The sequence below is a fragment of the Hemicordylus capensis genome, chromosome 1 (genome assembly GCF_027244095.1).
Source record: "Hemicordylus capensis ecotype Gifberg chromosome 1, rHemCap1.1.pri, whole genome shotgun sequence".
Lineage (NCBI taxonomy): Eukaryota > Metazoa > Chordata > Lepidosauria > Squamata > Cordylidae > Hemicordylus > Hemicordylus capensis.
In genome coordinates this window covers 313,518,875-313,531,198 of record NC_069657.1, presented here as the reverse complement: position 1 = coordinate 313,531,198, position 12,324 = coordinate 313,518,875, and the positions used below count along the sequence as shown (strand labels likewise).

The window sequence follows — 12,324 nt, the reverse complement described above, 5'->3', positions numbered from 1 at the left end:
GGAGGAGCCTGGCCCCAAAGCAGTAGAAGTAGTGGGGAGGTCCTCCCACATCAGAGAGGAAGCTCCTCTTCCAGTGGCAGAACTGGAAGAGCTGTCATCAGCTGCTAGGCCAGCCAAATTGCTCTCTCCATCCTCCCCAATCCCTGTTGGCAGTGCGACCTCCTCCCATCTGAGACTGAGGAGGAGGAGCAGAAGTCTTTCTGGTTACTTCTCAGCCCTGGACGGAGGGCGGTGGTGAGCCCCAGAAGGAACCAATAGCAAGTACCACCACCACCAAAATGGTCACAAACCAAAAGTAGCATGGTGACCCACACCATGCTGTCTGCATCAGGTCAGCAGGGGTAAGGACCCCAAGCATCCTGGGACAACGGCGATGCTGCAACACTTGTGACAGCATCACCCAGGGGTCTCTGCTCCTGCTTGCAGCAAAAGGCGTGGTGTGTCCTCCGGTAGTGGCAAGGCTCCTGATCCCGATCCCAAGGAGGAAATTTTCTGCATGGTGGGTGCAGTGGGTGGACAAACCATCTGGTCCCCCAGAGCCTCATCTCATCACCTGGGCCCTTGGGGAGATAATCACTTTGGATGAACCGCCATTCCAGATGGTGGAGAATGTTGGCTTCTGCCAAGTTCTCCAACTACTTGCCTTTAACTACCAAATCCCCTCACGTTCCACCTTTAGCAGGAATATGGTGTCCTCCCTGTACTGGGCATGTAGGGCGGCCATGTTGCTGCACCTGACATCAGTGTGCACGTCACTACACATCTGTGAAGCAGTTCCAGTGGGAGGCAGGCTGCTTTCTTGTCCCTCATGGGGCACTGGCGGGGGCAGGAGAGTGAGGGGATATCTGCTGCTGGTGGCGTGGCCAGCCTCTCCCATGCAGTGAAGCACAGATGGTTGTGCTGCATGTGGAGGTGCTGGACACTGACCACACCACAGGTGAGCTGTCGGCAGCCATGAATTGCCAGATGGGAGAATGGCTGTCCAGGCAGCCACACCTTCATTCATGGTCACCAATAATGCTGCCAACATCACAAGGGCAGCCAAGCAGAGTCCATTTGTTTCCATCCGTTGTGCGTTGCACACTCTGAACCTGGTCACGTGAGATGTGCTTGGCCCTTTGGGGGCCGTGGCCAGGTGAGACATCTCCACTGCAGGCACTATGCACCATCCTGCTGCCGCCACTGCTGCTCTTGTGGAGAAGTGCCGCAAGATAACAGCTTTACTTCCACCAGAGCGATAAGGATAGGCGTATGCCGAGGCAGTGGCAGCTTGAGCTGGGCCTGCCTGAACACATGATCCCTCAGGATGTTCTGACCTGGTAGAACTCCTCTTTTCTCTTGTTCTGGTGCCCCCATAGGATCCTATGGGGGGTTTGGAAAGTGTTTTTTTAATCACCCACTTGCCCATTTCTATTGTGGGCTGGGTGGTAGGTAGCACCCATCATGCCCCACCACCCAACCCACTTTGGTATCCCTAGGACAGGCCTGCTCAACTTAGGCCCCCCAGCTGTTTTTGAACTACAACTCCCATAATCCCCAGCCACAGTGGCCAATAGCCAGGGTTGATGGGAATTGTAGGCCAACATCTGCAGGAGGGCCAAAGCTGAGCAGCCCTGCCCTAGGACCTACCCATGGGATACAATGGGTGATTTGAGTTCCTCACTGTTCCCTATGGGCGAATCATGATTTTCTGGTTCTGTTTGTCAAACCTGCCGACAATTCTTGCTATTCAATCTGAGGTCAAATCAAATAGCAAAAAGCTATTTGTACACACACAGCACAGTACAAAGAGAATGGATGCACCACCTGGGGAGTACAGATGTGTAGACTTCTCAACAGTAGTGAGATAAACATTCTCTGCACACTAAAAGACTCTTTGGGAAAGGCCAATAGCTGATCATAGGAAAATTTTACTTGCTACCCCGTCAAAAAAAACACTACCCCCAAATCGGCTTGAAAATTCAACTACTCCATTTGTAGGGGCAGACTCCACCCTTTTAATTATTGCCCTCTTCGGCAAAACAATATGATTCATGGTTTTATCTTTCATTTAAAAAGAAAAGATTGTAAATGCAGCAACAAACGATATTTGAACAAACAGCAAAAAAGGCAATACACCAGCCTGCTGTTTCAAGGCAACAACATATCACCACCATGTCTGTTTTTCACCATAGTGAGCTTCTGCAAGACATCAATTTAAATTAAAGCTCCAGGCAACAGTTCAGTCAGTCAGCAGACTGTGAAAGCTGTTGGGAAATGGCATTTGTTGATAACGCTAGCAGGTGAAGTGCAGGTAGTAAAAGGTTTCAAGTACAGATTTGCGGATTTGGTACATTGATACAAGCCTAGCCTTATTCCTTACCCCTTAAGTCAATTTAGCAGTAAAATGGACTTCTTAAGACATTCAAGGTACAATTCCAGACCGAGTTGTCTAGAACTCAGTCTGGAATATTTAGAAGACAATTTTCACATTTTAAAAATATAAGCGTAAAGCCTGAAAATCTTCAGCTTGAAAAGATTTCCTCCAGAGCAGGGATTCTCAACGTTGGGTCCCCAGATGTTATTGGACTTCAGCTCCCAGAATCCCCAACCAAAGGCCACTGGGGCTGGAGATTATGGGAGTTGGAGTCCAATAACATCTGGGAACCCAACGTTGAGAATCCCTGCTCCAGAGTGTGGCAAAAAACGTAACTTTACATGTCTATTGGGCCTACACAACCTTTGCTGCATTCTTCATCATCACCAGAATAATGGTAGGTGGTGTGATTTCCCAGTTCTACTAGAAATATCACATGCTGCAAGTATTCAAAAATTAAATAAGGCAGTCATTTGCACTGTCTAATCCATGGAAGCACATAACAGGCAGTGTCTCCACATCTTAGTGTATGCCAAAATGCACACTCTCCTAACTCAGAAGGAGGAGGGCAGCCTTGGGCTTAAGATGTATGGTTTTGGGCCCCAAGCAGACACTCCAAACAGCATATACTACTAGACTGTCTATTAAGCAACCTGTGACACAATCCATTAGGAAGTTCTCTTGACAGGGAAAAGAAACACACACACACACACACACACGGCAAACAGGAGGGTCAGTGTGTGACTGATCCAAATGAGAAAGGCAAAAGCTGGAGGCCCCTCTGGCAGGAGAGATGCAAAGAAGGTCTTGAAGAACAGCCAGGCTGTGCTCACAAAGGGAAGTGCTGCTGGTGGACTCTCTGGTAGAGCCTTAGAGGCTTCCACTTCACCCTGGTCACCAAGGTTAATTCATTAAAGGAAAGGGAAAGGGTTAAAATCCATCCTTACACTGATGCTATTCACATCTGAAAAATCAAATGCAGGTCCTAAATCACCATGAGAGGTGCACTATCTAGTTTGGCCCTTGGGGAAAAAGTTGATAAACTAAAATTGTTAAGTAAACTAACTTTCTGATGGACTGTGCCCCATGGCTAGGGTGGTTAGATGGCAAAGAAAATCCACTCCCTAAGGCCTTGCCTCTGCCTGTACTTGTGCATGCGCGTGCGCGCACACACACACACACACACACACTCCGTATGCAGTGTTCCTATGATTTAAAATGTAGCAACAAGAAATATTTATATATCACTTTTCAACAAATGTTTCCAAAGCAGTTTACATAGAGAAATGATAGACAGATAGATAGATAGATAGATAGATAGATAGATAGATAGATAGATAGAGATGGCTCCCTGTCCCCAAAGCGCTCACAGTTTAAAAAGAAACATAAGACAGACACCAGCAAAAGTCACCAGAGGGATGCTGTGCTAGGGGTGGATAGGGCCAGATAGGGTGGATAGGGCCACTGTGCCACCAGAGGCAAGAAAGAAGTTAGTCAGGCTGAGTGGGAGATGTGTCCATGAAGCCATCTTGTGTGGTTTTGCTAAATGACTGAGCTATCAGGCAGATAAAATGTAGCATAACCAGATGCAAAGAGAGGAGTGCTGGTCTTCTGGTAGCAAGCGTGACTTGTCCCCTTAGCTAAGCAGGGTCTGCCCTGGTTGCATCTGAATGGGAGACTTGATGTGTGAGCACTGCAAGATCTTCCCCTCAGGGGATGGAGCCACTCTGGGAAGAGCATCAGAAGGTTTCAAGTCCCCTCCCTGGCATCTCCAGACAGTGCTGAGAGAGATTCCCGCCTGCAACCTGGAGAAGCCACTGCCAGTCTGTGTAGACAATACTGAGTGAGATGGACCTATGGTCTGACTCAGTATATGGCAGCTTCCTATGTTCCTAAAGTAATAAGCTTTCGGGGGAAACACTGATATTACTCATTATCAATAATGGGCACCAAGGCAGCTAATACTGCCCATCCCAGAAAGCAACATAGCTTTCACACCCACTCAAAACTAGTTGCTTGCTATAAGAGCTGCAAATACAGTGGCAGTCAACATTTTAAAAAGGAGGAGGAGGAGGAGGAGGAGGAGAAGGGGGGACAGGGTCTTTATACAGCACTGCGATGCAACTCGTTACAGAAGGGGTGGTCCCCGGTCCTCTATTTCTCCATCTCTTTCTATGTCTTCCCAGTCATCTGTCACTTCCACAGCTTCTCTTAGACCCAGGTGGCTCTTCGGTCCAAGGGGAACCGTGACAATTATCAATTCCTGTGCCAGTTCCTCCCTTCTTGCATGGGAGAAACTGAGCACAAGGACCAGATGTCCATAATGGCATTGGCCCCAGGACCCCAAAGAGCAGTAGCAATTGCCATGCCACCATAATGCGGAGACCACAGGCAGATCTTTGCCTTTGCCTTCCTTAAAGCCAAGAGCATCAAAGACAGATGGAAGGTTAAGCCATACATCTGCCTGACAGGAACATGCCGAAGACTCCATTAGACAATGAAAAAGAAATTGGAGAGGTGGTGGAGGGAGAGGGAAATGTGGAAGGAGAGGAAGAGAAAATTCTCATGGGAAGAGAATAGAAAAGAAAAAGGGATGTTTCAGTTGACGGAGTGTTCCATTACAGCACAATACTTTTCATTTAGAAGGAAACATCACATCAAATTATTTAAGTATGGTGTGCACTTGCGTCTTTAGAATCTGACCAAAAACCTAAGAGGAATTCAGTGTGAAAAAATCTGCTAAATGCAGAGTTAAGGCAGACCATTAGCATTAAATGCCAAGGAGCAAGAAATTATTAACATGAGCTGTTCCTCCTATCCTCAGTGGCAATAGTATTCACAGTACAAAAATATTTAAACATACAATTTAGTTGTATGTACAGTATAGCCTACCCTCTCCTGTGGGCACAAAACAATTTCACCAAAATCAGCAGGAAAGCATCAATGGCTGACATTCTGTCTGCCTTGTAACAGAATGTGTGCACAGTTGTGCAAGAGCGCTCTTTCACAAATGAGGGAAATTGCGCAAATGCAGTTGTGTGTGAAAGAGCACTCTTGTGCAACTTCACACACATTCCATTAAAAGGTAGATGGGACGTTGTGCAGTCTGTCAGGCATGATCCTCAATGGATTTGCAGCTGAAGCCAATGATATGGCAAATGGAATTAAGGATTACAGAGAACTGAGGGCAACCACATTCAAAACAAGGTCGGAGGTGGAGGATAAGGCCAAGGAATGGAATAACTGTGTTCTTTACAGAGTTAGTTGTTTATTTACGATCTTAGATCAAACATCAATATACACAGAATATACACAGTAAAAAGAAAATAATGGAGACAAAGTCTAAAATGTCATCAAATATATAAAATCAGGAATCTTTGACAGTAACCAATTGCTGTGCTCTAGCTTCTCTTAGTTTGGTCAATGTGTAACAGAATTTAGCAACCGCCAGGGATATTGTTGGGTCCCTGTCTTCTAATAAGCATATAAGAATTGTCTCCACTGAGTGGCTTTGGAGATCTTTCAGATACTGAGATAAAAATAAATCTCTTTCATCTGTATAAAGTGGGCAGTGTAACAGTAAATGTGTCAGTGTTTCAGGAGCAGCTCCGCAAAGGCATAGTCTCTCCTCATAGGGTTTTCTCTCAAATTTCCCTACTAGCATCGCTGAGGGTAAAGCATTCAAGCGAGCTCTTGTAAACGCCCAGCGCAGCTTTGGTGAATAGATTGTATAGAAATAAGAGGCTGTGACCCAGTCTTTCTTAGTGCTTAGGAATTGTAGCGGCCTATTTACGGAGGCCCTTTCCTCCTGGAAATTTATGTCCCTAAGCCTTTGTTTGACTAGGGATCTTGCTGTTGACTCGCCCTGTTCTAACAATTGTACTGGGCAGAAGCCCATCTTCCGGAGTCTTTCCTCAACCATCATACACCAACGGGGTTGTGGGGTAGCGGCTAGGAGATGAGGTATAAGTCCTGCCGGGTAAAGATAAGTCTTAATCCAATACAGGATTATGAGCAGCCAGGCCCTGGTCTCCAATTTCCATAGCCCAATCTCCAGCCGTATTAAGGAGCTCGGGACACATTTTGGTACCCCAATAGTGATCTCAGAAAGCCCGATTGTACTTTTTCTAAAGCTTGTAAGTCTTTTGGTGGTCTAACCTGAATCCCATATAGCAGCTGAGGTATCACTTTAGCCTGAAAGGCTTTATTAGCTGCCGGAATATAGCCACCACCTTGTGCCCAGAAAAATTTCCTGATTGCCATGGAAGATCATGTGGCATTCAATTTAGCGGCACTGGTGTGCGTAGAGGTACCACCATTAAACTGGAACACCACCCCCAGGTATCTGTAAGACTTCACCTGCTCCACTCTGGCACCAGCTATGGACCATCTAAAAACCCGTTGCTTCTTTGCAAATCTCACTATTTTAGTTTTGGTGTAGTTAATTTCCAGAAATTCCTCATTGCAGAACAAACTCAAGCATTCTAACGCTCTTTTTAGACCAACTCTGGTCTGTGACAATAAGGCTGTGTCATCTGCATACATCAGGATAGGTAAACACCTGTCCCCTATCTTTGGCGCGTGAGTTTCAACTTGCCGTAGACGGGTGATTAGACCATTTACATAGAAATTGAAAAGAGCTGGGGCTAGTATGCATCCCTGCCGGACCCCCCTTTCTACAGGGATCTCTCTGGATAATTGGCCATTGTGGTCACATTTTACTCTCAGACTCGTGTTCTCATAGAGTTTATATATTAGAGATAGCAATCTCTTGTCGATAGAAGAGTTTGCAAATTTCTCCCACAGAGCATCCCTGGATATTGAGTCAAAGGCACTCTTAAAGTCTATAAAGGCGACATATAACGGCGCCTTTCTGCCCTCAACGTATTTCTCTATTAAGCTCTGGAGGACCAAGCATCACAGATCTTCCTTTTCTGAACCCCGCTTGTTCTTGTTCTAGGATGTTTTCTTTCTCCATCCAGTCCAACAATTTTGAGTTTAGATGTTTAGCGTATAGCTTACCAATTACGCTTAATAGACTTATGGGTCTATAATTCGACGGATCATCAGACGGGCCTTTTTTATGAATTGGAACGACAATTGCCTGTCCCCAGCCATTGGGCATATTTGTTGTTCGGTCTATATGAGTGAATATGGAGGCTAAGAGCGGAGACCACCAGCTAACATTGGCCCTTAAGAAATCGGGGGGAATGTAATCTTTACCTGGAGATTTGCCTCTCTTTAGCTGTCCAATCAGGTTCTCCACTTCTTCAGTGGTAACTGGAGGCCATATAGGCAATTCCTCCGGGGGGATGCTGGGCCGAGATGGAAAGGTTAAGTGTGCTTGTGGGGCAGCATAGATTTTGGTGAAATGATTTACCCATCTTTCCTCTGGCACTGGAATTCTTTACAGATGTTACAACGTACAAGAACACCCCACAGTTTTAAAAGGCTATTTCACATGTTTGAATCTTTGAAATTAACACCATTAAAGTTCCTTCACTTCTTCAGAATAGTGGTACAATACGATGACCTACATAGGTGGCCTGGTTCCACCATTAAGTTTGCACCATTCAGAGGTTATAAGACAAAGGCGCTGAATATGCTTACAGTGCCAAGAGTAGATTGGTCATGCCACCCTCACCCACCGTGCAGCGGCATTCATCTGAAGAGGGAAACGCCATAACTGTAATGGTGAGTGCTTCTGCGATTGGCAGCCTAGGGCAATTCCTTTGCATACGAATGCCACCATAACCCTGATCAGCATGGTGGGGATGGGGGTGAGTGACACGCCAGGGCAGAACTTCTAACTCCCTTTCACCACCGTAAGAGTATTCAGCCCCTATGTTTTATAACGTCTGAACACAGTATTGTGTGAGGCTTATTAAGATCCAATAAGGTATACAATTTAGCCACATTCTCCTCAGGGTGAACAAATTGCCCATTTCTCCATATGCTGTTATGTTTGCTTTGTGCAACTAGATTAAATTTACAAGGTTGATTAAGCCCTAGTGCTTTCAAACATAAAACAGACACATAATGAGTGTCTAACATGTTCTTCTTACAAGGAGAAATAATCAAGTTGTTCAAGGGCAGCAATTATTGCAACACTAAACAGAGTCAAAATAGAAACAAAAATGACCTCCCAGATCAATTACCCAAAATTTGAACTGAAGCCATAGCCTATATCTTGCAATAAGATCTTACCACCATTATTCTCTTGGCAACTATCAGCCATTAAATGGCTGACGAGCGTTTTGCTCTCTTACACTGGTCCAAATTCCACTCCAAAAAGCTGGGGGGGAATGTGTTCACATGAACAGATATGTAAATTTATCAAAAGCTAGGGTCTACACAGGGTAGCTTATACCTCTGGATATAAGATAGTTCTAGCAAGCTGGGAAAGTGCTTTGTTTTCACAGAGCTCATATGTGTGTTCAGGCCTTCCCAGATGCTAGCATCACCACTGAACTGGCTGGGGAGTTAGTCCAGCAACCCCTCTATCCCTAGGGAACAAAAAAAGCCACTCACCACTGTCATGGTGGCTGCACGGCAGTGTTGGCAGCACCTTGTCAGGATTCAAGTGCATCCAAGAAAGGGGAGGCCTACACTGCTACAAACCTGATGAATGGTGGTTTGGGGAAAACCCCGCGTAATCCCACCTTGGGTCGTTGCTTCAGTGCCTATCATGGAATTAGAAGCATTGGATCATAATCGCTAGCATTTATAGGGCACATCTCAAACTTCACGGGCTTTATCTCAGGCATCCTCACAACAGCCTGTTTTATGCCCCTATATAGCTGCAGCTGGGCAGCTGAGGTTGAGCAACTGTGGCTTGCTTCAGGCTAGCTATTGAGTTTGTGGGAGAGACAAGATTGCAACTGGAACTTATTGGGGGCAACTGGATGTGCGCCAACTTGCACTAATAAGAAGTGCCCCCCCACACACACACACACAAAAAGCAGCAGCAGGCAGGGTGAGATTCCCACTGGGACTAGATGTACAGGGAAGCTAACCCTCTCTCATCACGCTATTTTGTTTTTCCATTGAAAGTTCCCCTTTCAGAGCCCCTAAGTGGCTGTTTACTGAAGAGGCATTTCCAGTGTACTTCTAGTATAGCCCCCAGTGGTCTATAGGCTGCACTAGTACCTTTACAAGTCCAACACACAATGCACAGATGCCTTTCTGCAGGGCCCCAATTTTTGTGCCTCTCTCCAACAACACAGAAACAGAGAATCTTGTCAAAAGTGAAGCTTAAATAAGATAAGATTAATGCTTCCCACTTGCTTCCTTTGTGAAAGTGGTTTAACCTCTAGATCTCCTCTGCCCCCTGATTAGTCCGATTCTTCTCAGACTAAGTCATTCAAATATATCCTCCAGTCATTTAATATTTTTCCTTTAGTGTCCCTCACTAACTTCATACCTAGGAGAGATGGCTTCAACATAAAGCTTCAGAATGATGCAATGACTATTTCTGAAGAGCGGAAAAACACAGAAGAGACAAGTAAATATTTGACACACCATCTAAATGGGCTCTTGGTGTGGCAGAAAATGTAAATGAGGAGCATTTGTAATACAAATGAGCATTTTGGCCAATGCAAGTTTTACATTCTTATTACAAACCTAATTGAAGCAAGAGACACTTTAAGCCTCCTGTGATAAAAGAAGGGCCTATTATATGCCTCCCCGCCTGTCTGCTTCCAGCTTTCCCATTAGCAGCCTCTTGCAAAATACACAGGCAGCTGCAAAAATTGAACAGTCATTTTTTCATGGCATAATTGGGAGGTGAGACAGGTGTTGAAGCAGCCTATTGTCTGTACTCAAAATATAGGGCATCCATACACAACCACTATGACAAAGAAAAGCAGCCATGTTTTACTTCCCCCATAAAAAGCTCTACACAGTTATGCTCTGTAATCAGGGCTGGTCAATGATACGTGAGAAAAATGACATGCAATAAAAGAGAAGAAACAGCTACAGATTTTTTTAAAAAAGGTATACATTACATGAGAAACATTTCAGCAATGTCACTGTCATCTTTTCTCATTTTTTTTCTACTAATAGGTGGACGAAGAACTATAATTTAGCTATCTTGGCCCTTTCCTCTATATCAGAGAAATGCTAGGCTACAATTCCATGCATCCAGCATGCTATTAAGCTTCAGCTTTGACCTGCAACTCTTTCCCCTCTTAAAAAAAATGCTTTAAAAAAAAAATCCTAGACTGTACTCGGGTCAAATTATACCTCTTCAGGTTACAGTGCAAAAAGACTTGTGCTGACAGAAACCACACATGAGCCCCAGAATTCTATTATTAGAGCAGTTGCAATCCTCAATGATTTTGCTTCCTATCCCAATGATCTGCCCTTCCCTCACAGACACCTTTCACCAAATTTTATTAGAAACATATGATGTACAGATCCACGAAGGTGTTTAATTCATCTTCTTTGATGGCTTTTGCCCACTCTTGCTTTCTATTGCTCAAGCCTTCTAGCTGAGTGAGTAATTATTTCAAACGTTCACTTTCCTTAGAATTTACTCACATTGCCCAACAACAGAGAAATATGACTTTTCTCATGTGTAGAAACCATGTGTAGCAATGACTGATAAGTGCTTCCCCAAAGAGAAGAGGAGCAAATTTGCCTCTAAATAGGGAATAATCTTTTGCTGTGGTCCATCCAGAGGAGAAGGGAGGAGGGCTGGTCTTGTGGTAGCAAGCATTAGTTGTCCCCATTGCTAAGCAAGGGCTGCCCTGGTTTGCATCTGAATGGGAGACAACATGTGTGAGCTCTATAAGATATTCCCCTTAGGGGATGGGGCTCTTCTGGGAAGAGCATCTGCCTGCTTGCATGGCATGCTGAAGGTTCCAAGTTCCCTCCCTGGCATCTCCAGACAAGGCTGAGACTCCTGCCTGCAACCCTGGAGAAGCCGCTGCCAGTCTGTATAGACAATACTGACCTAGATGGACCAGTGGTCTGACTCAGCATTAGGCAGCTTCCTATGTTCCTATCCTTTGCAGGCCAGCATCAGGTGGTGCTGGGCACTGGGACATGGAGCTGTCCTGCTGCCCCCACACACATGCAGTTTGCAGTCTCCTAGCTCATAGGGCGCCCTTCACGCACATATGAGAGCCAGTGTGATGCAGTGCTTAGAGTGTCCAACTAGGACTGGGGAGACCCAAATCCAAATCCTCCTTCAGCCATGAAAGTCACTTGGTGACACTAGGCCAGTCACTCATCTCTCACCCTAACTTACCTCAAAGGATTTTTGCAACGATCACCATTACTGTGTATACTGTTCTGGGTTCCTTGGAGGAAGTCTGGGATATTAATGTAGACACACCCACACACACCACTTAGCTTTCCAGCCCTACCCTAGCTTACCAAGCGACACTGGCAGATGGGTGGAAGCAGTTCCTCCCCCTCTCACCTTCAAAGGGTGAGAGGGAGAGGATTCTCCACCAAAGAACTTAGCAGTGGCAGCTCCCACAGTCTTCCCACAGTGGGAAGAAGAGGAGCTTCCACTGCTGCCACCAAGTTCTTGGGTGGCAACTCCTCCCCCTCCCCCTGGCCCCTGCATCTCCAAGAAACTTGCAGAGCAGTTTCTCCTCTCATGCTCCCCACTGGCCAATGGGAACACCCATTTCAGTGGCACAAGTCTGTTGACCAACTTGCACCACCATCGCCACCACAAAGGGCTTGGCCAGGTGGGTGGATGTGGGCCCTCAAGCTGGGGTTACAAACTCTGGCTGAAGCTATTGCGGGAGACCTTCCCTCCTTCCCGCCCAATTTTTTTCACATTGTTAAGCCATTACAATGTCCAGGATTGCTTTCAACAGCGACTTGGTGACTGATCCCAATTCCTGGAGACTCCAGTTCAGTCTTGGAGGATGGGCAACTTTATCTCAGGTCTGTGCCGGACCTGACCCGTGTTCTCTCTAGTTTTTTTCCATCTGTGCACAGAATGAGTT

General features: G+C 45.8%; 1 protein-coding gene across 5 annotated transcripts in view; it reads right to left on the bottom strand.

The window, feature by feature from the left end:
• The window catches only part of MRAP2 (melanocortin 2 receptor accessory protein 2), a 31,906-nt gene that overhangs the window by 6,498 nt on the left and 13,084 nt on the right, over nucleotides 1–12,324 (bottom strand). Inside the window, exon 1 of one of the 5 annotated variants that reach the window (XM_053287141.1) lies at nucleotides 7,580–7,597. The exons of the other annotated variants lie outside the window; for them this stretch is intronic. The gene's annotated coding sequence lies outside the window, so the exon portion shown is untranslated. Of the gene's footprint in view, nucleotides 1–7,579; nucleotides 7,598–12,324 lie in introns of those variants that run through there. 5 annotated transcript variants of the gene reach the window in all.